Source organism: Pogoniulus pusillus, chromosome 12, assembly GCF_015220805.1.
Source record: "Pogoniulus pusillus isolate bPogPus1 chromosome 12, bPogPus1.pri, whole genome shotgun sequence".
Classification (NCBI taxonomy): domain Eukaryota; kingdom Metazoa; phylum Chordata; class Aves; order Piciformes; family Lybiidae; genus Pogoniulus; species Pogoniulus pusillus.
Window position 1 is genome coordinate 6661054 of NC_087275.1, and position 22534 is coordinate 6683587.

The 22534-nt window shown below is 45.3% G+C and overlaps 1 long non-coding RNA gene across 3 annotated transcripts; it reads left to right on the forward strand.

Annotated features, from left to right (window-relative positions):
- The first annotated feature begins 1599 nt into the window (after positions 1–1599).
- On the forward strand, positions 1600–12071 carry LOC135179968 (uncharacterized). Of its 3 annotated transcripts, XR_010304209.1 has the most exons (4): positions 1600–1695; positions 8122–8179; positions 8286–8366; positions 11950–12071. It is a non-coding gene; the product is annotated as an uncharacterized LOC135179968 (long non-coding RNA). The 3 variants fall into 3 exon arrangements; XR_010304210.1 differs by lacking the exon at positions 8286–8366 and having other exon boundaries at positions 8122–8216; XR_010304208.1 differs by lacking the exon at positions 11950–12071 and having other exon boundaries at positions 8286–8472.
- The last annotated feature ends 10463 nt before the right edge of the window (positions 12072–22534 follow it).

The window sequence follows — 22534 nt, forward strand, 5'->3', positions numbered from 1 at the left end:
CTCCTCGTAGGGCTGTGCTCAAGGCCTCTCCCCAGCCTCGTTGCCCTTCTCTGGACACGCTCAAGCATCTCAATGTCCCTCCTAAACTGGGGGGCCCAGAACTGAACACAGTACTCAAAGTGAGGTCTAACCAGTGCAGAGTACAGGGGCAGAATGACCTCCCTGCTCCTGCTGGCCACACCATTCCTGATGCAGGCCAGGATGCCACTGGCTCTCCTGGCCACCTGGGCACACTGCTGGTTCATGTTCAGGCAGGTATCAATCAGCACCCCCAGATCCCTCTCTGTTTGGCTGCTCTCCAGCCACTCCGACCCCAGCCTGTATCTCTGCATGGGGTTGTTGTGGCCAAAGTGCAGCACCCTGCACTTGGAGCTATTGAATGCCATCCCATTGGACTCTGCCCATCTGTCCAGGCAGTCCAGGTCCCGCTGCAGAGCCCTTCTGCCCTCCAACCCAGCCACATCTGCCCCCAGCTTAGTGTCATCTGCACACTTGCTGATGACTGACTCCATGCCCTCATCCAGATCATCTATGAAGATGTTAAAGAGGATGGGGGGGGGTGTATGTTGATGTCTGTTAACCTTCTGAGGCATTTAAATATTCAGCATTTAAGAGTTTCCTTATTCACAAGCAGTTATGAATTATGAATATTATTTTCTGTATTAATACTAATTTTTACTATTAATATTCCAAAAATTGGAAAAATTCTCTGAGATTCTCTGGATTTTTGCTTGACAGGAAGGAGTTGCACAGAATTAAGCAGTTTAATCAATCAGAACTTGGAAACCAGGAACATGAAACCAGGAACAATTCTAACTATGCTTATGGGGTCTTAGCATTAACTCCAGCAGATGTACTCACAAACAACGCTTTGGTCCTTGAGTAAGTCTCCCGTACAAAGATGCTTCCAAAACTCAGGGTAATGATCCCAGGGTAAAATGCAAAATATTCCAGGCAGAGGGAATGAGAGAAGAGCTGAGATGCTGCTGCTGAGCTAGTGCAGGCTGCATACAAGTGGGTGCCGTGATTCCCAGTTAACGAGCTGTGAATGAGGTGCTGCTGGTGGTGAAAGGTCAGTGCAGGAAGGTGGCCTCTAAATCACCCCCCATCAAATACAGCATTTTGACAGTGAAACTGCCCAATAGGCACTAGCAGCATTCTGCTGGCCAGTGAATTCAAAGCTTCATGCCTCGTGTGACCATGCAGGCATGCTGAAGAGCAGCACAAGACACCTGAGACGTGGTGCTAAGCCCTCAAGGCTTTGCTGGGGCCAAACCCTTATTATTTGCTCATTGTACTTGACTTCTCACAACAGGAGGAGAGCAAGGGTTAAAGCAGCCTGGCAGGATTTATGCCCTACCAGGACACTCATTGTCTAATATTTCCAAACTCGGTGTATTGTCATTGTTGGAAGTACAGGGCTAACCCTCTTGAGGGAGTGCTCTTGAACCTGACCCCAGGTGGTCTTGGCCCCTCCTCAGGGCTGGGTCTGAACACTACCAGGTGATGGTGGTTAGCCCACTCTTCCTTCCTCCCTTAACATCCATAAAAGCAGGGGGGACTTCTTCTTTGTCTCACTCTCTCCCCTGCCTTCCTGCTCACCAGCAATCACCATTCCTGTTTCGTGCTGCTATTTGTTTCACCACATGGCCATCACCCACGAGGGGGACAAACCCATTGCCATCAAATCTGGTTGTATGTTTACATATTTTGTATCTTGTTTCCCCTTCCCTATACCTTTGTAACTTCCCTACCTCATAGACCTTTTATTTATTGTTAAACTTTTCTTCTTTTAACTTCCAAATCACAGTGAGATTATTTATTAGGGTCTGCTTACCTTTCCTCTCTCTCCATCTAATTCCTCTTCCTTTGGGAAGGAAGAGGGAAGGGCATCCTAAAAATTGTTATTGGTTCTATCAACTATATTTGAGTCTCTGGGAAATTTAAGTTAGAACCAAGACAATTGTTAAAGACCCCGAGAGGCCCAGCTTCTAAATACTAACTTGACTATTTTTTGCAGGTTTTGTAACCCTCATTTAGTGGCTCCTTTTCAGGTCCATCCCAGACCTGCAAGCACCTTAATTCCCTGCCTCCATGGCACTATAACAGAAGAGATGTAAGATGCAATTGGAGATGTGCAAATTAATGATCAGCTTCTTGCTTGCTATCATCAGCTGAGCAATGCTTGAATGTTGCTCTTAGGGAATCTTCCCCGTGAGGAAAAATTATAAGTCTGAGCATGTCCTTGCATATATTTTAAATGTATCAACTATATTTGAGTCTCTGGGAGATTGGAACTGAGACATTGGTGGACTGCTACGGAGATGAAGCTTTAATTTCATACATTGTACCTTATCTGGGATCTCAATTTCACAAAACTCAGTTTGTGAGCTGGCTTCTTCCTAGCAATCCAGGAGAATTTTTCTTGCAGAGGAAGACCACATGTGCATTTTTCTACTCTTGATAGTATATGGTGCAAGTGTTGTGCATGTATGGTGCAAGTATACAGTGCAGGAGCTGAGGTTATTTGCTGTAATGGAGAGCTGTCTTCTCTGCCACATACATAGTTTCATCTCTCTGGATTTCCAGATCATTTGGAGTTGTATTTTAATTCTCACAGAGAGAACTGGCATATAAAAACTTAAAAGTTTTGGTGTTCTTTGGCTTTATTTATAAACAGACATTTTCTTTGTGCAGTGTTTCATTTATGTAGGCTTTTTCTTTATCCAAAAATAAGTTACAGTAATAGTGATATACTGACATGTGACTGCCCTTATTAAAAAGAGTTATATAAAGTGTTGCATAAAAATAGCTCTGAATGCATCTGAAATACTCTGCTTATGGAAAGGTAAAAACAAAAGCTAATGATGACTCATTAGATGAGACAAATTGTGTTTTTCCATGCCTGGGAGTACAGTATGTACTCTGTAAATATAAATAACTCTTGGATGTTCATGGTAAGTTAAAGCCTAAAATGAATTATGAGAAAATGTGAGCACTTGTAGGCATTGAAGTAATAGGTTACAGCTTAGCTGATATTCATTGCCTATTTACAAAGCTATTCTGAACTCTGAAAAATAAAAGATGTGTTTAATTAAACTAGTTCTGAAAACTGTCCTCTGAAGTTAAGACAGACTATTAGGAGAGGATTAAAATCAGCCGTGCCATTTGACTTCAAGATAATCTGCAGCATTGTTAAAAGCTAGGAGGGAACTCCCTCTAAACTTGCTTGTTTCTTCTGACTATCCCTAGCAAATCACAGTGTAAAGATATAAAATAAGGGCAGCCTGTGATAGGATGATGTATGCTTAATCTGTATCGCTTGGTCTTTGCTCAGGGTGTGAGGTGTACAACAAAACAGATGCAGTACATTTAGGAAGAAAGGTATGTCTGTTGTAGTGTCTTCCCCATGGTAATTTTTGTTCTGCTACTTTCCAGTAGTCTGGGTGAGTCTTTTTCTAACAGTAGAACCAATTCTGTTCTTGAGAGACAGTGGAGAATAGAGAGCTGCTGGGAAGCAGCTAGCTGTGCCTCTGTACTGGATATGGCTGCAATGCGGTTACACTCTTCCTAGCAGCCCTTTGGTGCTGTGCTGTGTTTGTGCCTAAAATGGTGCTGATAAAGGAGCAGCGTTTTGGCTTTTGCTGAATGGTGCTTGCAGTGTGAAGGCTGTCTGTATCCTGCTCTGCCCTCACTCGTGTCTTGTCAGGCTGGACAGCTGCCTGCTGATAGAAAGTCATGGATTCACTTCTATTTCTGCTTTGCTTGTACATGCATCTTTTGCTTTCTCTGGTTAAACACTATCTTAATCCACAAGTCGTCTCACCTTCCTTCTGTTTCCTTCCCATCTTGGGTGAGGCAAGGAGTAAGCAAGCAGCTTGTGAGTGTGTTTGTCTGGTTGCTGGGATCAGCACACCACCTCTGCCAAAAACTGGGTCATCTGTCCACTTCAAAAAGGACTGGCTGGCGAGATGAAAGCAGATTAAGTCACTGGATGTGGGAAAACACAGACTTGATGGGTGGACCACTTGCTGGATAAGGAATTGGCTGGATGATTGCATGCAGAGAGTGGTGATCAACAGCACAATGTCCACCTGGAGACCCTCAGGGGTCAGTGCTAGGACCAGTGCTGTTTGATGTCTTTGTCAGTGACATGGACATAGGAATTGAGTGCACCCTCAGCAGGTTTGCTGATGATACCAAGCTGTGTGGCACAGTCAATTTGCCTCAGGGCAAGGATCCATCCAGAGGGACCTGGACAGGCTGGAGAGGTGGGCCCAGGCTAACCTCATGGAATTAAGGCCAAGTGTAAGGTCCTGCACCTGGGTTGGCACAATCCCAAACACAAATCCAGGCTGGGTGGGAAAAGGCTGAGAGGAGCTCTGAGGAAAAGAACCTGGGTGTCTGGGTTGATGAAAAGCTCAAGAGGAGCTGGCAGTGTGCATGTGCAGCCACACAACAACCGTGTGCTGGGCTGCAGCAAGAGCAGTGTGGCCAGCAGGGCAAGGGAGGGGGTCCTGCCCTTTTACTCTGCTCTTGTCAGACCCCACCTGGAGTACTGTGTGCAGTGCTGGAGCCCCAACAAAAGAAGGACATGGAACTATTGGAGTGAGTCCAGAGGAGGGCTACAAAGGTGATCAGAGGGCTGCAGCAGCTCTGCTGTGAGGACAGGCTACAAGAGTTGGGGCTCCTCAGTCTGGAGAAGAGAATTCTTCAAGGAGACCTTATAGTAGCCTTCCAGTATCTGAAGGGGACCTACAGGAAGGCTGGGGAGGGACTATTGACAAGGTCTTGGAATGACAGGACAAGGGGCAATGGGTTTAAACTGGCAGAGGGGAGATTCAAAGTAGATGTTAGGAAAGGGTTCTTTGCAGTGAGGGTGGTGAGACACTGGCACAGGTTGCCCAGGGAGGTTGTGGCTGCTACCCCCTGGAGGTGTTCAAGTCCAGGTTGGATGAGACCTTGAGCAACCTGTTCTAGTGGGAAGTGTCCCTGCCTATGGCAGGGGCTTGGAACTGGATGATCTTTGAGGTCCCTTCCAACCTAAACCATTCTATGACTCTGTGATTAGTACAGTGTTCATGTGTCCCCCAGTGGCCTGTTAGTTCCTTTTTTACTCCCCAAGGAATCATTCAGTAATGTTAGTGACTATTTTAAACCAAACTGACCACGGTTTGCCTGACTGAGGCTATCTGGCAGGAGGTGATAAAGAAAAAATCAGATATGCTTAATGCAGTGTTAGGCTTTTCCAGCTTTCTTTTTTTCTTTTAATCTTTTCCTTGTGAATGGGGCAAGCACAAGGCATCACTGGTGGTTAATGCATCCCTGGAAATGCTATCACCAAGTGTGCACATACACATTAAAGGGAACATAAAACCATACTGGCATATAGCTGGAAATGAGCTAGGGACAGCTGTTTGAATATCAACACCAAAAGGAATAAAAAAAGGAAGGTAATTATTTAGTTCTCTGTTGGGTTTCAGTACTTGATTGGGTGGAGGGAGGCAAGTCCTAATCTTCCATCACTACACAGAGAGAGTTACTCTCCCAGAAATCTTTGTTAGTTCAGATACAAAACATGAAAGGAGCAGACACCTCAGACCTCAGCATCTGCTGCTGCTACAGAAGCACTTGTCAGGAATTTTTTGCCTTGTAGTGCCTACATCTTACAGTGGTTGATTGTAATAGTCCATTTAAAGTGGAGTGCTGATACTCAAGGTGTAAAACACCACCTAGGGTTGTTTAAACAGGAAAGATAATTGCTGATGTTTCATTGACAGTAACTCCTAGGTAGACATTTCTATGACTAATTAAACACACTGACCTTTAGTATTAACAGCCTTGATGGGTGTTGAGCCATGGTGCTTTGATGCTAGGCATAGCTTTTGACCTGTCTTACCTGCTTTGGGTGTTTTTTTGTGAACAGAGCTTATGAACCTTCCTGTTTATTTTGGACAATGTAGGCAGGTGCCTGCAGAGTCCTACCATCTCACAGGACTGTGCCATACTTAGTCCTGCATGCCTCTAGCTGTTTTCTGTCTATTCTATCAAACCATATGGACCTTCTGAGTAGTGCTCGTGTCTTTGTCCCTTCCTATTTCTCTGGCTCCCACCACCAAGCAGAGTATGTTGATGCAGGGAGTTGGACTAGATGTTTACCAGAGGTCCATTCCAGCCCCTGTAATTCTGTGATTTGCAAGGGGTTTGGCCCACCAAAACATCTGTAAAAGCCAAATCTCTTCAAGTACTTGGACAGAGAGAAGACTGCAGTACAAATACAGGTGTAGGCCCATATTTTACTTCATTGTTGTACAGGGTTAACCCTCCTGGGGGAGTGATCTTGAACCTGACCCCAAGTGGTCTTGACCCCTCCCCACAGGTGGGTCTGAACACTACCAGGTGATGGTGGTTGCCCACTCCCCCCTCTCTATCTAAGATCCATAAAATCAGGGGGACTTCCTGTTCCTTGCTCTCTCTCCCTGCATCCCTGCTCAACAGCAGCCACCATCCTGTTCCTAGTTCTCCCTGCATCCCTGTTCAACAGCAACCACCATCCTGTTCCTGGTTCTCCCTGCATCCCTGCTCAACAGCAACCACCATCTTGTCCCTGGTTCTCTCTCCCTGCACCCCTTCTCAACAGCAACCACCATCTTGTTCCTGGTTCTCTCTCCCTGCACCCCTGCTCAACAGCAACCACCATCCTGTTCCTGGTTGTCTCTCCCTGCATCCCTGCTCAACAGCAACCACCATCCTGTTCCTAGTTCTCCCTGCATCCCTGCTCAACAGCAACCACCATCCTGTTCCTAGTTCTCCCTGCATCCCTGCTCAACAGCAACCACCATCCTGTTCCTAGTTCTCCCTGCATCCCTGCTCAACAGCAACCACCATCCTGTCCCTGGTTCTCTCTCCCTGCACCCCTTCTCAACAGCAACCACCATCCTGTTCCTGGTTCTCTCTCCCTGCATCCCTGCTCAACAACAACCACCATCCTGTTCCTGGTTGTCCCTACATCCCTGCTCACCAGCAGCCACCATCCTGTTCCTGGTTCTCTCTCCCTGCACCCCTGCTCAACAGCAGCTGCCATCTTGTTCCTGGTTCTCTCTCCCTGCACCCCTGCTCAACAGCAACCACCATCCTGTTCCTAGTTCTCCCTGCATCCCTGCTCAACAGCAACCACCATCCTGTTCCTGGTTCTCTTTCTTTCACCACATGGCCATCACCCACGAGGCAGACAGAACCCACTGCCATCAAATCTGTTTGTATGTATATGTATTTTGTGTCTTGTTTCCCCTTCCCTATACCTTTGTAACTTCCTTACCTCATAGACCTTTTATTTATTGTTAAACTTTTCTTCTTTTAACTTCCAAATCACAGTGAGATGATTTATTTGGGTCTGCTTACCTTTCCTCTCTCTCCATCTAATTCCTTTTCTTTTGGGAAAGAAGGGGAAAGAGGGAAGGGCATCCTAAAAATTGCTATTGGTTCTATCAACTAAATTTGAGTCTCTGGGAAATTTAAGTTAGAACCAAGACAATTGTTAAAGACCCTGAGAGGCCCAGCTTCTAAATACTAACTTGACTAATTTTTGCAGATTTTGTAACCCTCATTTAGTGGCTCCTTTTCAGGTCCATCCCAGACCTGCAAGCACTGACATTCACCTTAATTCCCTGCCTCCATGGCACTATAACAGAAGAGATGTAAGATGCAATTGGAGATGTGCAAATTAATGATCAGCTTCTTGCTTGCTATCATCAGCTGAGCAATGCTTGAATGTTGCTCTTAGGGAATCTTCCCTGTGAGGAAAAACTGTAAGTCTGAGCATGTCCTTCCATATATTTTAAATGTTTGCTGTGTGCTCCATGCAGTCTCCACTCTGAAAAGCTGATCTGTGGCAAATGACTTGCCCAGGATTTGAGAGAGTCACTCCACAACTCACCAGATGTAGAGCTTTTTGCACTGTGGAGGAAGCAAAACAAATTCTGAAGATATGAAGGGCTCATGAAGACACATCACCTGCTGGGGTTGCTTTGATGCCCACTGGAATAGTCAAAATTGATGTGAACCTTGCTGCATCCTGCTGGGTTGGTGCAATCAAATCCACCCTCTTCCCATCTCTTTCAGGGGAGTCAGTCAGATCTGCACCAGTATGGAGGTACTGCATATGCTCCCGGGATAACAGGTACAATGTCAAGAACTCAGATGACAGAGTGATGAAGGTAAACAAGAAATTGAAGCCTCACACACAAAACACATATAAAATTTACTGTTTCTTAACTCTCTTCCAGTTCTTACTGGAATCAACCAGGTGCTCATCCTGTCTTTCACGGGGACTGCTGTTGGCAGAATATGCAGGCACCCAGGAGCAGGTATCTGTGTGACAAACCTGCAGGCCACAGAAAGTGGAGTAATTGGGCTTTATTCTCTAAGCACACATTCTACAGTATTTTTTTCCCATTTCTCTTTCTGTTTTTACATCCCTGTCATGTTACTAGCAGCAGCAACCTGCTGCTGCCCAGTATTTCTGCAAATTATACTGCTTAATTAACCAAATGATGTGTAGTAATACTACATGGCATTTTCCCAGAACTGGTACTTGAAAGAATCACAGAATCTTAGCATATTAAGGGTTGGAAGGGACCTCAAAAGATCACCTAGAGCAACACCCCTGTCACAGCAGGATCACCTACACCAGATCACACAGGAATGCATCCAGGCAGGGTTTGAATATCTACAAAGAAGGAGACTCCACAACCTCCCTGGGCAGCCTGTTCTAGTGTTCTGTCACCCTCACAGGGGAAAAAAATCCTCCTCATGTTTACATGGAACTTCCTGTGCCTCAATTTCCACCCATTAGTCCCTGTCCTGTCATTGGGCATCACCCAGCAGGGCCTGGCTCTATCCTCCTTTTACATATTTCTAAACATTGATGAGGTCACCTCTCAGTCTCCTCCTCTCCAAGCTAGAGAGTCCCAGCTCACTCAGTCTCTCCTTGTAAGGAGGGTGTTCCACTCCCTTAACCATTTTTGTGGCTCTGCACTGGACTTCTTCAAGCAGTTCCCTGATGACCTTCTTGAAATGAGGGGTCAAGAACTGGACACAATATTCCAGATACATCCTCACCAGGGCAGAGTAGAGGGGCAGGGGAACCTCTCTCAACCTACTAACCACAGCCTTTCTTGGCCACAAGGGCAGGTTGCTGGCTCGTGGTCATCCTTCCAGCCATTAGGACTCTCAGGCGCCTTTCCCCTCCACTGTTATCCAACAAGTCAGACCAATCTATCCTGATACCTGGGGTTGTTCTTTCCCATGTGCAAGACTCTACACTTGCCCTTGTTGAATTGCTTTCAATTTTCCCCTGTCCAAGTCTCGCTGAACAGCAGCACATCCTTCTGGTGTGTCAACCACTCCCACCCAGTTTGCTGTCATCAGAAAACTTGCTGGCAGTGCACCCTCTGCCCTCATCCAGGTCATTGATGTTAGTACTGGTGCCAGTACTAACCCCTGTGGGACTTCACTACTTACATGGCAATGACTTCACATGTGCAATGGATAAATGTTCCCATTGGGAAGGTTAGATTTCAGCACAGGAGATGCAGCTCCATCTAGTTCACAGTATATTGTCCAAACCACATACATAGGCAGCATAAGGATCTCAGCACCAGCCACTTTCACAGAATCATAGAATCAACCAGGTTGGAAGAGACCTCCAACATCATCCAGTCCAACCTAGCACCCAGCCCTAGCCAGTCAACTAGACCATGGCACTAAGTGCCTCATCCAGTCTTGTCTTGAACATCTCCAGGGACAGTGACTCCACCACCTCCCTGGGCAGCCCATTCCAATGCCAATCACTCTCTCTGCCAACAGCTTCCTCCTAACATCCAGCCTAGACCTCCCCTGGCACAACTTGAGACTGTGTCCCTTTGTTCTGCTGCTGCTTGCCTGGCAGAAGAGACCAACCCCACCTGGCTACAGCCTCCCTTCAGGTAGTTGTAGACAGCAATAAGGTCACCCCTGAGCCTCTTCTTCTCCAGGCTAAACACCCCCAGCTCCCTCAGCCTCTCCTCACAGGACTATGCTCCAGACCCCTCACCAGCTTCATCACCCTTCTCTGAACACATTCCAATGTCTCAACATCTCTCTTGAATTGAGGAGCCCAGAACTGGCCACAGCACTCAAGGTGTGGCCTGATCTGTTCTAAAAGATTTGCTCATGTAGATACAGTAAAATAAGCCCAGGACTGTTATTTGTGAATGTGCCATGCTTTACTCTTGTCAATACCTGCTCCTTGGCTTAAGCTCTGTTCTTTATGTGGCACTGCAAACCAAATTAAAGATACAGCAATGTTTCTGAAGATGTTTGCACAGAACTGATGTTGTGAATCTACAATTATTTTTGCAGTTATCTTAATGTAGCTGTTATGGCATCATAGCAGATTTTAGTCATTGTTCTTCTGCTTGCTAAGGCAAATAATGTGCTTGTCTAATGTAACAGAAACTGCAGGCAGTAGCAAAATCTGTAATATCTCATTTGCTAAACCTTATTTTGCACTTTTTCATTTGAAATGCAGACTTAAAAACTGAAATAGTAGATGTAACATTTCAGTGCACAAAGTCATTACCCACAGGATGTTTAGATGGCAGTTGCAGTTTGCTTTGGGAGGTTTTTTTGGCTGAAACTAATTTGTCCGCATGTGTGCCATGATTTAACCCAGCAAGCAGCTTAGCCCCACCCAGCCACTCATTCACTGCTCCCTCCTGCTGGGATGGGTGACAGAATCAGAAGGGTAAAAGTGAGAAAGCTCATAGATTCAGATAAAAACAGTTTAATAGGTGAAGCAAAAGCTGTGTGTACAGCCAAAGCAAACCAACTAACGAATTCAGAAGAGTTTTTAAAGATTAACAAGGTTTGTGTTAGGGATCTGTGTATCAAGTTTGTTTTGGTTGTGTGTTCAGCACCACATAGTAAAACATTTAGCTCCCTCTGTCCTCTAAAGACTGTTCCATTTCTGATATGCTGCACCCAAAGGTTGCCATTCCTATGGTTACAGCTATAGGCTCAAAATCAGAAGTTGGTTCTCAGTCTTCCTTGAGTTTGCTGCTTGCCTGTGCTACAAACATTATGTTCACATAAGGGATCATTAGGGATGATGTGTCCCTTACACAAATCATGGGAGAAGTATCACAGGATGTTAGGGGTTGGAAGGGTCCCAGGAGATCATCGAGTCCAACCCCCCTGATGGAGCAGGACAATACTATCTGACACAGATCACAGAGGAACACATCCAGACAGGCCTTGAAAGGCTCCTGAGAAGGAGACCCCACAACCTCTGTGGGAAGCCTGTTCCAGTGCTCTGTGACCCTTACAGTAAAGAAGTTCCCCCTTGTGTTGAGGCAGAACCTCTTTTGCTGCATCTAACACCCATTGCTCCTTGTCCTATCCTAGGGAGCAGTGAGCAGAGCCTGTCCCCCTCCTCCTGGCCAGCCCTCAGATAGTATCACAGTATCATCAGGGTTGGAAGAGACCTCACAGATCATCAAGTCCAACCCTTTACCACAGAGCTCAAGGCTAGACCATGGCACCAAGTGCCACGTCCAATCCTGCCTTGAACAGCTCCAGGGACGGCGACTCCACCACCTCCCCGGGCAGCCCATTCCAGTGTCCAATGACTCTCTCAGTGAAGAACTTTCTCCTCACCTCGAGATACTTATAAGCATTTATCAAATCCCCTCTAAGTCTTCTCTTTTCCAGACTAAAAAGTCTCAAGTCTCTCAGCCTCTCCTCATAGGACATGTCCTCCAGTCCCTTGAGCATCCTCGTACCGATAGGCATCTGTCACACAGGATGTACTTCAGGATATACATTGTAGTACCTCACTAATACAGAGATTCAGTCTTCCAAACCCTGCAATGCATTTCTGCTGCTAATTTCCTCCTTATTTAATTGCAGCCAGGAAGAGCCTTTCTGTGAGTTGAGTACTACCCATGATGTCCTTCAGATGATTCTGCATTTTATCACTGCATCCTTTTGTTGCATGCTCTAGTGACTGGGAAGAGTGTCACATCACGCGTTAAAAGGTACATCAGAGCTATAAAAGGGTGTCCCTAAAAAGTCATACTGTGTTTTTTTTCACCATGCCATCTCTCTTTGCAGATTTGTAGCATAGAATCATAGAATATCAGGGTCTGGAAGAGACCTCAAAAGATCATCTGGTCCAGCCCCCCTGCCAGAGTAGGATCACCTAGTTTCCAGTAAAACTCTTCACCCCAACGTAGAGGGGTTTTTTGTCTTGCTTTGCCTCATGTTTGCCTGTGTGGAGAGGGGCTTGTGAGAGCAAGCTGTGGTAAGCAAGGACAGTGTGCACTCAGGAAAATGTCAATCTGTGTATGAACTGTGGTCTTTGAAAGATCCTGATATACAACAACTTGCAAGTGCTTGGGTAGTACCACTTTTCAAGGCAGGTTTGTCATATACATCTTCAACATTTTCTTGGTTGAAGAGCATGGGTAATCTGCATTTGAGCAATTAGTATTTAATATAAAGCCCAGCTTAGTTTGCATTCTCCTTTTGTATAATCTACTGCCTAAATTCTTTGGGACATATATACAAATATTTCTAAATTCTTGCTGCTCAGAAAGAGCCTTTTTTTATTTTTATAATGACCCCTACATTTGTGTACCTTTTTTTTTGAGGTGATGTGAGAAAATAACATTTTGTCTCCTTAAGTACTAGGGGGACACAGTCTCAAGTTGTGCTGGGGTAGGTATAGGCTGGATGTTAGGAGGAAGTTCTTCCCAGAGAGAGTGATTGGCATTGGAATGGGCTGCCCAGGGAGGTGGTGGAGGCACCGTCCCTTGAGGTGTTCAAGAATCATAGAATCACAGAATCAAGCAGGTTGGAAGAGACCTCCAAGATCAGCCAGTCCAACCTAGCACCCAGACCTAGCCAGTCAACTAGACCATGGCACTAAGTGCCTCATCCAGGCTTTGCTTGAACACCTCCAGGGATGGTGACTCCACCACCTCCCTGAGCAGCCCATTCCAATGCCAATCACTCTTTCTAGCAACAACTTCCTCCTAACATCCAGTCGAGACTTCCCCTGGCACAACTTGAGACTGTGTCCTCTTGTTCTATTGCTGGTTGCCTGGGAGAAGAGACCAACCCCACCTGGCTACAACCTCCCTTCAGGTAGTTGTAGACAGTAATAAGATCACCTCTGAGCCTCCTCTTCTACAGGCTGCACACCCCCAGCTCCCTCAGCCTCTCCCCATAGGATTTGTGTTCCAGGCCCCTCACCAGCTTTGTTGCCCTTCTCTGGACATGTTCCAGCACCTCAACATCTTTCTTGAATTGAGGGGCCCAGAACTGGACACAAGACTCAAGAACTGGACACAGTACTCAAAAAGACTGGATGAGGCACTTAGTGCCATGGTCTGTTTGACTGAATAGGGCTGGGTGCTAGGTTGGACTGGATGATCTTGGAGGTCTCCTCCAACCTGGTTGATTCTATGATTTCTATGATTCTATGTCTACTCCCTTTTTTTCTGCTTCAGTTTTTAGTCAGTTCCTGACCAAATAGCACGTTTTCATTGATTATTTCCCTTCCTTGCTAACAGTTCTTGAGCAATAGCCAATGAGGTTCCAATTTTCAGAGGTAGTTAGTAGGAGTTACGTGTGGCATTTTAAGTACTTGTCCTAGATTCTAGGCTTTTCTGGTATACCTTGGCAATTGAAGTAATGAATATAAATATGAAGGTGGAAAAAAACAGCCAGTTGCATATTGTAGGTTTTTTTGGTCTCAGCTCTTGCCTTTTAAGTAATTTTTCTGTTCCCATGACCCAAGGGAAGATAGGAGCTTTGCAGCTTACTTTGGAAGGTCAGTAGCCTGCAGCTGCTCTGAAGAATGAGCCCAGCACTGTGGCTGCCTATGTGGCAAAGCCTACTTGCAGCTATTCCCTTGTTCAGAAGGTTCCTGTGCCTTTGACCACAGCTGGAGTTTGGAGGGGGGGGGCTAATAACAAATAATTTAGGTAAGGTGACTTCCCCTCTAAATGGAGCTCCAGGCACTGAATGCATTTGCTTGGAAGACTGATGTTGCTTTCACAGGGGAAAAACTGAAGAAAAAATCTTCCTAGTGAATGTCCTTTTACATTACTTTCATCGTTCAGTTCAATTTATTGTGTTGTGGTTTTATTTTATGTGGAAATTGGCTTAACCTGGGCTTAAAGTACTGATTACATAGAGTGCCACCAGAAGTGGTCCTCAGCACACATCAGTACTTTTAAAATCTCAACTAATAAGTGCCCAGAGAAGGGCAACAAGGCTGGTGAGGGGCCTGGAACATAAACCCTATGAGGAGATGCTGAGGGAGCTGGGGGTGTGCAGCCTGGAGAAGAGGAGACTCAGGGGTGACCTCATTGCTGCCTACAACTACCTGAAAGGAGGCTGTAGCCAGGTGGGGGTTGGTTTCTTCTCTCAGACAACCAGCAAGAGAACAAGGGGATACAGTCTCAAGTTGTGCAAGGAAAGTATAGGCTGGATGTTAGGAGGAAGTTGTTGGCAGAGAGAGTGATTGGCATTGGAATGGGCTGCCCAGGGAGATGGTGAAGTCGCTATCCCTGGAGGTGTGCAAGCAAAGCCTGGATGAGGCACTTAGTGCCATGATCTAGTTGATTGGCTAGGGCTGGGTGCTCGGTTGGACTGGATGATCTTGGAGGTCTCTTCCAAATTGCTTGATTCTATGATTCTATCTATGATCCTATCTATGATCTTGCCTAAACCATTGATACTGAATTTTTGCTGCCAGTTTTGTTCCCTCCTCTATCTATGCCTGATAACGAATGCGCAAAGTTGTTTGCAGCAGTGTGGTGGAGAGGACTGACAAATAACATTTGAATGTATTGGCAGATGATTCCAAGCTATCAGTGGTGTGGTTGATAAAACTCAAAACCAGATTGCCATCCAGAGTGACCTGGACTGGCTGGAGGAGGTGGACTGAGGAGGATCTCATGAGCGCAAGGTCCTGTACCTAGATCAGAACAACTTTTGATATCAACACAGGCTAGGGGATGATGAAGTTGCGAGTGGTCCTCCAGGAATGGACTTGGAGTTACTGGTGGACAAGAAGCTGGGCATGAGCCAATAATGCACACTTGCAGCCCAGAGGCCAATTGCATTGTGGGCTGCAGCAAAAGAAGCATGGCCAGCAGACTCAGGTGAATCTCCCACTCTGCTCTGGTGAGACTTTACTTAGAGTACTGTGCCCAGCTCTGGGGCCTGCCACACAAGAAGGACATGGACCTGCTGGAGTGGGTTCAGGAGGGCCACAAAGGTGATTAGAAGGCTGAAGCACCTCTCCTATGAAGATAGGCTGAGAGAGTTGGGGCTGTTCAGCTTGGAGAAGAGAACACTTCAGGGAGACCTTATAGTTCCATTTGAGTTTCTGATGGGGACCTGCAGAAAGGCTGGGGAAGGACTGTTTGGAAGGGTGTGTAGCAATAGAACAAGGGGCAGTGCCTTTAAACAGGAGCAGGGAAGAAGTTCTTTACAATGGGAGTGGTAAAATACTGGAACAGGTTCCTCAGGAATGTGGTGGAGACCCCAACCCTGGAGACATTCAGGACCAATATCTATAAGTCCCTGGGCAACCTGATCTATTTGGAGGCGACTCCTGCTCAGTGCAGGGGGTTGAACAGGGTGACCTTTGGATTCACAGGCTGGAAGGCACGCTCAATCTGTGAATCTATTTGGGTGTTATTTTTCAGTGGGTTTTGTTAAATGGCACATTTTTCAAAGGCTTGTTCAGAAGAAATGTAGGCATAAGCAAATATCAGCTTGCCTGGCTCAGGTGTTCATTTTTGTCTGCTCAGCTTGAGTCTTCTGACAGCTCTCTAGACACTGCCTGTGCGTTGTTGGCAGGAGGACTGAAGAGAGTGGTTACATCAGTAAAGCTGTGTTAGTCTGTATTTGACTGGAAGTTTTTGCATGCCTTTAACACTTTTACAATGTTATTCCATCTAGTAGGTCCACTCCCTGACATTTATTCTAATTGATGAAAGGGACAGTAAACTTTTCAGGGCTGTTTTGGCTTGCCTGCTTTGCTGTAAATCTCCAGAGACCAGTGGTAAAGCAGATCTGTTGCATGTGTGCTAATCTGAGCCTAGCTGGGATATTTTAGTCAGAAGAATTAGATTACAGGCTGTGAAAAGGAAACAATGGTGATAGCTACTTCACTCATAGGCTTGCTGAGATGTAGAAGAACAAGAACATATAGATAAGGGAGTCACTCTCTGTCTCTTGGGGCTGCATGAACTTCTCTCTCTAACCTGCCTGACTGATTCACCTGCTTCCTATCCCCCCTGGCTGACCCTCCAAACTACCTTGAGTGTAAGGCAAAGTCTGGGGCTGATCCACCTGCTTCCTAACCCCCCTGGCTGACCCTCCAAACTACCTTGAGTGTAAGGCAAAGTCTGGGGCTGATCCACCTGCTTCCTAACCCCCCTGGCTGACCCTCCAAACTACCTTGAGTGAAAGGCAAAGTCTGGGGTAAGGTAGAGGGGTGGGAAGAAAGTGGAAGGGTGGTTGGGAGCCCCTCCTGGGGACTCAGGGAGGGGTGTGTTGTGTGTCTGTATTACTTTTTTAACTTGTATATTTCTGTCTATAGTGTAACTATCTGTTTGTATCTTGTGCTAAGTGGAAATATAAAGCTTCATTGAATTTCCAGATCAGCTGAGCCTAGTTTGGGTGATTTTCCAAAGGGTGTGTGTAGGGGGGAACACCCAAACCATCACAGAACATTACACCAATAAAGAAGAAATGAACACTTTAAGCCTCAGACAATATTGGTAGATGCATAAGCAGGAGTATCTTGTAACTTTAAGGGAAGAGGGGAGGTATGAAGATGGACATTTTTTTACTGTAGCTTGACTTTCATTTTGCTTTGACAGTGGCTTCACTTTCCAGGTTGTGCTGTGTGCATCATAGAATCAACCAGGTTGGAAGAGATCTCCAACATCATCCAGTCCAACCTAGCACCCAGCCCTAGCCAGTCAACTAGACCATGGCACTAAGTGCCTCATCCAGGCTTTTCTTGAACACCTCCAGGGATGGTGACTCCACCACCTCCCTGGGCAGCCCATTCCAATGCCAATCACTCTCTCTGGGAAGAACTTCTTCCTAACATCCAGCGCAGACCTCCCCTGGCACAACTTGAGGCTGTGTCCCTTGTTCTGTTACTGGTTGTCTGGGAGAAGAGCCCATCCCTCACCTGGCTACAGCCTTCTTTCAAGTAGTTGTAGACAGCAATGAGGTCACCCCTGAGCCTCCTCTTCTCCAGGCTGCACACCCCCAGCTCCTTCAGCCTCTCCTCATAGGGTTTATGTTCCAGGCCCCTCACCAGCTTTGTTGCCCTTCTCTAGACACCTTCCAGTATCTCAACAACTCTCTTGAATTGAGCTGTGCTATTCCTGAGGAGGGAACACCTCCAGGAATGGCGACTCCACAAATATCAGATGAGAAGGGTGTGTCAAAAGAACCTGAGTTAGCTGGATTTAAATTGAGATCTTAGTTTTGAAAAACACATTAAATTTAAAAAATATTGCTCTCATTTAATGAGCACAGGTAATCAGAATGATTTGCAGTCAGAGCTGGTGAAGGGCCTGGAGCACAGCTCTATAAGGAGAGGCTGAGGAAGGTTGTTTAGCCTGGAGAAGAGGAGGCTCAGGGGTGATCTCATTGCTGTCTGCAACTACGTGAGGAGAGGCTGTAGCCAGGTGGGGTTGGTCTTTTCTCCCAGGCAACCAGCAACAGAACAAGGGGGGACAGTCTCAAGTAGTGCCAAGGAAGGCAGAAGCTGGATGTTAGGAGGAAGTTGTTGGCAGAGAGAGTGATTGGCATTGGAATGGGTTGCCCAGGGAGGTGGTGGAGGCAGCATTCCTGGAGGTGTTGAAGCAAAGCCTGGCTGAGGCACTTAGTGCCATGGTCTGGTTGATTGGATAGGGCTGGGTGCTCGGTTGGCCTGGATGATCTTGGAGGTCTCTTCCAACCTGGTTGAGTCTATGATTCATGGCAGACAGCTATGGGAACATCATGCTCTAATTCAGTAGGTCTACTGGCTTAAAAGCAAAACAAAACAAACCCCAAACAAACCAAAAAGTCAAATGCAAGAAATGCCCTGTAAGTTTACAAAATAAATGAGCATGGGTACATCTTGACCCTTATTTTGCTCAATGAAAATCATAGACTGAAATTATAACCTGCACACTTCCAGTTGAGTTTTGCCACTCTTTCAGAGAAAGCACATCTCTTTTCAGAACAGAGCATTTGCATTGCAGAGATTGCAGCAATTTTGTTGAAGCATTAGGATAATCTCTTTCTCTCTTTGAAAAAGTCTTCTCATTTTACCCTACTAATTTTGTAGTTATTTGCAGTTTTCAGTTGGAGGAGAGTTATTTAAATTCTATGTCTTAATTTTGGAGTTTTTTCCTTTATATTTACAGGGTTATTTCCTTACTTTCTAAGTGGTGGTGGTGGTGGTTGGGGTTTCTTTTTTATTTAACTACTAGTGGAGAATGTAGCATCTGAAAAATCAGAATAGCATTTGTTTCTTATGTGCTCATCTGTTCCTGCTGTTTATACTTCACCTGGATGCCTAATCCTTTTAGCAGTGCAGAAGATTATGAAGCTACAGACAAGAGATTATGGCTCCAGGTGAGGGATAAACAGTTGATCAAATGAATGAAGGAGAGAAAGATTGTTTCAATGCAAATATCCCCTACTAATTACAGCTAGGGAGAAGAACTGTGGAGAAATATGATTAGGAGTTCATCTGTCTAATCTTTTTTTTCCCCAAGGAGAATACCTTAACTTTTCCTAAGGACTTAAAGCCAGTTCTTCATGAGACTGGGGTACCTGCACAGTTAGTACCTCTACAGATAGTACCACACTCTTCAGCCAGCTTTGTGTTTTTCCTCTAATTTGTTATATATATGTGTGTTTGTTTTAATCTTCCTTTGTATTTCACAGAGTAAAGATCTAAGGACTAGGAAGAATAATCTGTCAGGGGTGTATGATCAATGTTTTCTGTGGTTTTCCCTTTTTTCTTGCAGAAGTGGATGTTGCAAGTTCATTTTTCAGCTTTTGGTATAGTTCTGAGTGCCACTTAGTGCCATGGTCTAGTTGATTGTCTAGGGCTGGGTGCTAGGTTGGACTGGATGATCTTGGAAGTCTCTTCCAACCTCGTTGATTCTATGATTAATGTCAAATATGAACTATGACTTTTAATTTTATGGTATGAATATTAATTATTCTTTATTAGGAAAATAATGTGAAATTCATTTGGATTCTTGGATGACAGTAATTGCACGAAGGGTACTTACAAACAGAGAATTAAACAGTTTAAACAGTCAGAACTTGAAAAAATAGGAATGTGGAAACAGAAAATTCTAATTATGATTATGATCCCTCGGGTAAAAATACAAAATATGGCAAGGCAGAGGGAAGGAGAGGAAAACTGCGTCACTGTAAGCTGCTGCAAGCACCTGGCCACTGTGTACAAAAGCTCTTTCTGCAGGCAGAAACCCAGCTAATGAACCACAAAAAGGGCATGCTGCCTGGGTGTTCACAAAAGGAATTACCCTAACATTCCAGTCTGAAGAAAGGTTGGAGCATGGCTGGAGAATGGAGGTGGAAAGGTGATGGAAAGGCAAGCTTTTCAAATCACTCCCTCTTTAAATACATTGAAAAAATCAAATTGATAAAGAGGCACAAGCATCAGAAGTTTTGGCCAATGGATTTGAAGTACCATGCCTCATGTGGCTACATATATATTCCCTTAATGGAATGAAGACTTATTGAGGGACCGCACAAGACACCTGACTCGGTGGTGCTAAGCTTCCAGCCCTCAGCCACATAAAGGGAACTCTGGCTGGGTGTTCACAAAAGGAATCACCCTAACATTCCAGTCTGAAGAAAGGTTGAAGCATGGCTGAAGAATGGTGGTGGAAAGGCAGGCTTTTCAAATTGTTCCCTCATTAAATACATTGAAAATCAAACTGATAAATAGAATCATAGAATGGTTTAGGTTGGAAGGGACCTAAAAGATCATCCAGTTCAAACCCCTTGCCATAGGCAGGGACACTTCCCACTAGAATCATTGAATCAACCAGGTTGGAAGAGACCTCCAAGATCATCCAGTCCAACCTATCACTCAGCCCTGTCCAGTCAACTAGACCATGGCACTAAGTGCCTTATCCAGGCTTTTCTTGAAGACCTCCAGGGACGGTGCCTTCACCACCTAACCTGGCCTTTAAGTTTTGGTCAATGAATTCAAAGTATCATGCCTTGTGTGGCTACATATATGTTCCTAAATGGAATAAAGTCACATTGAGGGGCTGCACAAGACACCCAACTCGGCAGTGCTAAGTGCCTAGCCCTCAGGGCAGCTTTGCTGAAGCCAAACTCCCATTGTTTTGCCTGCTCTTCAAATCCTGGACCCCAGCATGGGAGGAGGAGAGCAGTGGCCAAATTAGCCAAGCAGAATTTCACAGTATCACAGTATTATCAGGGTTGGAAGAGACCTCATAGATCATCAAGTCCAACCCTTTACCACAGAGCTCAAGGCTAGACCATGGCACCAAGTGCCACGTCCAATCCTGCCTTGAACAGCTCCAGGGACGGCGACTCCACCACCTCCCCGGGCAGCCCATTCCAGTGTCCAATGACTCTCTCAGTGAAGAACTTTCTCCTCACCTCAAGCCTAAATCTCCCCTGGCGTAGCTTGAGGCTGTGTCCTCTCGTTCTGGTGCTGGCCACCTGAGAGAAGAGAGCAACCTCCTCCTGGCTACAACCTCCCCTCAGGTAGTTGTAGACAGCAATAAGGTCTCCCCTGAGCCTCCTCTTCTCCAGGCTAACCAATCCCAGCTCCCTCAGCCTTCAAATTTATTTGCTTCTGGGACAGACAGCAAATACTATTTTACAAACCTATTCTCCTATTCAAGCTTACATAAAATTCTTTCGTGTTCTGCAAAGAAACCCAGAGAACAGAGAAAAGAAATGAAAAAGATTGTTTGCTGTGCTAGTTTGGAGCTAGCTAGAATGTTATGGTGAGAAGGTCTAGGTTACAGGCTGTGGAAGGAAAACAAGGCTGATGTCTACTTCCCTCATAGTCTTGCTGAGATGTGTAAAAACAATAATCAATACATAGCTAAGGTGCTTCTCCTGCCGGCGAGCTTGGAGCTGCATCTCTCTTCTAACCTCACCCTCCGTTTCTTTGGCTAATCCACTTTGCTTCCTAGCCTCCTGGCCAAACCTCCATTCTTCCTTGGGACTGGGGTAAGGTTGAGAGGGGTAGGGGGAAGGTGAAGGGGTAGTTGAGAGCCCCTCCTGGGGACTCAGGTTTCTGGGAGGGCTGTTGTGTTTCTGTATTACCTTTTACCTTGTCTATTTCTGTCTATAACTGTATATACTGTAACTATCTGCTTGTATATTGTGCTAGCTGTAAATATAAGCTTCATTCATATTTCCAGAGCTGGCTGAGTCTAGTCTGGGTGATTCTCAAAAGTGGGGGGGGGGGGCAGGGAGCACCCAAACCATCACATTTGCCTTTATGGATGATTTAAAGGTTTGCCACCTATCTGAGCTGTTAGTGAAGTGTGGAAAGATGAAGTCTACATATGCTATACACTACATGACAAGAGATAAAAAAACTTGCAGTTTAATTAGATGCCCCATACATGTTAATATAGTAATCCTTTAAAAAAAAAAAAAGTGAATGCAAACACTCAAGTCAATATTTCAACCTGAGAGCTACACCCTATTAACAATCAAATTCATTAACAAAAGTATCTGCAGTATATATCTCATTAATTGACTGTTGCACAATTCTGCTTCTGAAGTCGGATAGTATTTATAGCCAAGAAAAAAGTGCTGCTAGGGACTTGAAAGTTGTAATTAATAATTATTATGTCTCATCATTTAAAAGGCTTGTCCCAGCAATGTGTTGCTTCAGGTTATTGCTTGGGAGTGTTGCAATAATTAAAAGTAAAATAGTGGAAAGTAAATTAAATTCTACACCACAGAGATATTAGTGGGAAACAGATATGTCTTAGTGGGAAACAGATATGATTAACAACAAAGCAGTGAAGTGTTCCTTTAAAAATAATAGGTGTGCTTCTGTTGAGATATGTGAAATACTTAAAATGCAGAGGTTTAAATCAAAATTGCATTCATCAAATTTAATTATGAAAGCCTGCAGTTTGCAAGAATAATTTGTATGTTTTAATGCAAGTATATAAAGCAGCAGCTCTCAACATACTTTATAGATGAGAAGGCAAAGGAGTGAAGCAAGTGATATGTATAGTCTCAAGTTGTGCTGGGGAAAGTATAGGCTGGATGTTAGGAGGGAGTTCTTCCCAGAGAGAGTGATTGGCATTGGAATGGGCTGCCCAGGGAGGTGGTGGAGGCACCGTCCCTGAAGGTCTTCAAGAAAAGCCTGGATGAGGCACTTAGTGCCATGGTCTAGTTGACTGGATAGGGC